This window comes from Elaeis guineensis, chromosome 16, assembly GCF_000442705.2.
Source record: "Elaeis guineensis isolate ETL-2024a chromosome 16, EG11, whole genome shotgun sequence".
Classification (NCBI taxonomy): domain Eukaryota; kingdom Viridiplantae; phylum Streptophyta; class Magnoliopsida; order Arecales; family Arecaceae; genus Elaeis; species Elaeis guineensis.
The window spans coordinates 46,295,665-46,300,179 of NC_026008.2; positions in this window are offsets into that span (position 1 = coordinate 46,295,665).

Sequence of the window (4,515 nt, forward strand, 5' to 3'; positions counted from 1 at the left end):
ATGCTTGGAGAAATTATGGGATCCCTATATCCTAAGATTTAAAAAAAATTAGAGAAAGTAAAGTTGGAGGCCGTGGACTACCACTACATATGGGGAAGTGGCCATAGATTTGAAGTTGAGCATCACAATAATAAATTTGTTGTTGATTTAGAGGAGAGTATATGTGGATATAGGGTATGGGATTTAACTGGCAAGCCATGCTGCCATGCTGTAGCAGCTATTATGTATGTTAGGAAAAAAGCAGAATATTTTGTTAGTGTATGGTACACTAAAGTAATATGGGCATTGGCCTATGAATATATCATTGAGCCGGTACCAAGCATGAAATCTTGGCCAAGGACAAAATACCCCATTGTATTCTCCCTCCTCTAAGGGCTTTTCCAAGTAGACCCAAGAAGGCAAGAAGAAAAGAAAAGGATGAGCCAAAAGATTCTAGTAGATATAGAAGGAAGGGTACATCCTTAAGGTACAAAAATTGCCAACAGTAGGGCCATAACTCTAGGACTTACAAATTAAGGCCCTAGGAAGGACAAGGTGAAGAAGAAATAAGATACCACTTACGTCTAGTCAAACTGGGAGCCAAATTAGCAGAAAAGAGAGAGATCACAGGTATGTTTACATTCAATATTGAAATTAATGAATATTTACTTATCTTTTTGTACTTTTTTTATCGGCTAAAGACAGTGAGAGAAGGAAGAAGACAGCAACTTCAGGGGCACATCCTCCCAGCCAGCTCTATCCCAACTTTTGTCCTCCTAGCTAGGAGCTACTTCCTCCTAGCCAGCTCCCTCCCAGCCTCTGTCCTCCCAGTTAGGAGCTACTATATCTCAACCTGCTCATTCTTTCTCATAGCTAGCTTTCTTTCAGCTAGCAGCAAGTCATTTGTCTCAGACAGAGTACTCCATTCATCTCAACCATGACATATATTGGGGCCATTTTAGATGTATCAGTGCCATTTTGGTTGTACCAAGGCCATTTTGGATATATCAGGGACTTCATTGTATTTTGTATGTATTTTTGAATCCACTTGGGTGTATTTAGTTTGTTCTATCTATGCATTGATACATTGTCTTTTGTTATGAAACATTATAAAACAATTTGGTACATTTTAAATGTATGTGATACATTGTGATTTGTCAATCAAATTTTATATATTTTCTATGAAATTCTATTAAAAATTATGATATTTTGATGCATGTGATTAAAAAAGTTCTTATAGGTATTCTGAAACTGCATAAGATAATGTGCCTCTATTCACTTTTTTCTAAAAACAGTGGGTGTATATTCAACACTTTGATAGTATAGGGGGTGTAAGTGTAACAACAATAAAATATTAGGGGTGTTTATCAAAACTTTTTAATATAATAGGGGATAAGATTGCGAGTCTCAGAGAAGTTTAAGGGGGATGCTTACAGGTTCTTAAAATAATTCAAACCATTACTTTATAATATTCTAACTTCAAAAAATGAATATACATGTCGGGAATAGTAGGAAATCCTTAATTATGCAACTAGTTCTTAATTCAAAACATGATTCTTGAATCTTTGAACTGTATTTGAGATAATATATTACATGTTCAACTTGTAAGTATGTTGTATCATTAACAATGTAGCACTTATAACAACCATCACTGCTATCACTTAGAGAAAACTTTTTTCCTTTTACAAAGGATAACAAAAAACAACAATCTACTTGAAATATCCCTAAATCAATGTACAAGATTTCTGGAATAAAATTAGGACATTCAATCGAGAACAATCAGTACATTTAAAATGGAGAGTCGATTACATAAAAAAGTATAGTAATCCAGCATACTAGCATACACCAAACCAACCAGGTGGCCCTTCTTTTGTAGCTTAGTATTTGCCCTCAAGCTTTTTGTTCCATTATAAAAGCCTGTTGATAATATCCTTGTCCCTAGTATTTGAAGGGGGATCATGCCAATGAAAGTACCCATAGTCCCCATTTACCTGACAAACAATTTGAAGTTAAACATAAAGAATAGACATTGTGATAGAAAATGACAAAAATGACTGTTGTACCTCATACATCCTGCATCCAAAGAAATGTTGATCAGGATTTGTGGTGGTCCAAGAGGTCCTCAGTGATGATCTAGTTCCACAATGGCAAAAATTCATACTTCAGGAGTAGGTGTAACTAGAAGAGCTCGATTGGAAACCCTCCATTGCCTCTTTCTCCATTGATAACCTTTCCTTTCTTCCATGAATTTCTTCTTCTCCACCCACAGCGTACATGGTGACTCTTTCTTCTCTACTCACGACAGGCTTAATTGAAGATCTTTCTCAGCAAGGACCATAAACTCGCTCGTTTTCCTCCCCTCTATATTTAGGGCATCCAAAATAATAGGTCACATGAGGCATGTGATTTTACCTTTTGGCGCTTTGGCTAACACTCAACTAGAAATTGAAATCAAGGGTAATTTTGTAATTTCAAAAAAATAGGACATCATGTGAGGATCATGTGATAGTATTCCATTAATGAAAATAGACGAAAAGAACAATTGATACACTTCAATAATTTAGAGGGTCTAATTGAAATATTTTAAACTTGAGGGGGTATAAATGAAATTGAGGTAAACTTGAGGGGGTGTCCATGTAATTTTTCTAAAAAAGGGGAATAAAACCACATCGTGAAGATGCGATTTCATTTCAAATAAAAACTGAAATTGCATATTCAACATGCGATTTTAGTTTTAAATTTTAAGTTTTTTGTTATGATAAACGACATCACTTGAAATCATATGTTGAACATGTGATTTCAAATCCAAAATCGCATGTTCAACATGTGGTTTGACTATCTTCATGCCAACTCAGCCCACGTGCCGTATGTTCGAAAATAAAATGAAAGAAGGGATAGATTTAAAAATAAATATTAAAAAAATAATATTTTTAAAAAAATTCTAATCATCAAGCATGTTCAGGAGCTCAAATCAGAGAGGGAATCAAATGGACGGTTCAGATATAAGGATTATTCGAAGAACCAATTGAGGGTTAGGTTGTGGGGAAGCATGATAGGAGTGGGTAATGTGTCAGAACAAGAAGCAATTGATCGTACGCCAAGGCCTGCCTCCAACCGTCGAAAGCCCAAGGACACGGTCTGACAAGCCCCGATGGGGCCCATCCAACGTGTATGATGCATCACCTTCAGCAAGGATATTATAATTCTCCCAACCCTCTATGCATGCCAGGCAGAGCAAAGAGCGATGAGCCATCACATTTGATGGGTCCAGATTTTTGATGTGCTGAGTTAACCGTTCGGCTGCTGCGATGAACACTGTTGATGCAAAATTCCTTTCAGGTCGTGTGATGCATCTGACCCAGACGCGCACCAATAATGAAAATTGATAGTATGATGCCCATGGGATGGTTCGAAGTGGCTTCGTGCATGCACCTGGTGCAAGTGGACTGTGCAAATCCCATGGTGGATAACACGCCATGCGACTCCTTGTATTTCATCGATTCGTGATTGCATGCTCTCCACCATGTGTATGCTTTAAGATTTGCCCTGATTCACTTACACCTGGTGCATGCAGTAATTTCTCTTATGCAAGAGAGTAGGCTAACGTGATCCTTTGGCTAGCTATAGGCTCGCAGAGATGACGGCTCAAAGTTCTTTTTTCAGAAGAGAAATTTTTTGTGCACCACCCACGGTGTAGAAAATCTGACATGGAGCACACCACATTGTCTTATTGGACCATGTAGTCATCACATTCTAATGCATATTTAATATTTATATTTATATTTTTTTGTTTGAAATTTTGAATGATAAAAATATTTTTCTTGAAAATTATGGCACTTCTTCTTAAAAATTATGACATCCTTCGCAAAAATTATGATACCCCTTTCCTTCTGAAAAAATTATAATACCCCTTCACAGAATTATGACATATTTTCACAAAAATTATGACACTCTTCTTTCACAGAATTATGATACCCCTTCATAAAAATTATGGCACTCCCTTCATAGAAATGTTGTAATTTTTATGAAGGGGTGTCATAATTTTTAAGGGAGTGTCATAATTTTTTTTAAGGTATAAGAGTGTCATAATTTTTATGAAGGGGTGTCATAACTAAAGAGTATAGATATTTTCGTCATACAAAATTTTTAAATGAAAAAGATGATCTACAGGCATTAAATGTACGTTGGAAAGTGATGACTATGTGGATCAATCGGATAAGATAGTGCACTTCATGTCGAATTTTTTACATCATCCGTAGTGCACAAAAAATTTTCCTTTTCAGAAAGCCGAAGAACGTAAAAACTGTTTACAAGATATAGAAACTATAGGAAAAAAATTATAATTATAATCAGACAAAAGACACATAGAATATAAGAGGAAGAAAGTGAAAATTGGAGAAATAGAAAAACTGCAAGGAAACATAGCCATCCAAACTCTAGCAGAGGTAGACATGACCCTCCAAAAATAAATAAGCTGCAAATGAAACAGCAAATACAAACCAGAATAGCCCACAAGGATTAACAGGTTGATAAGGC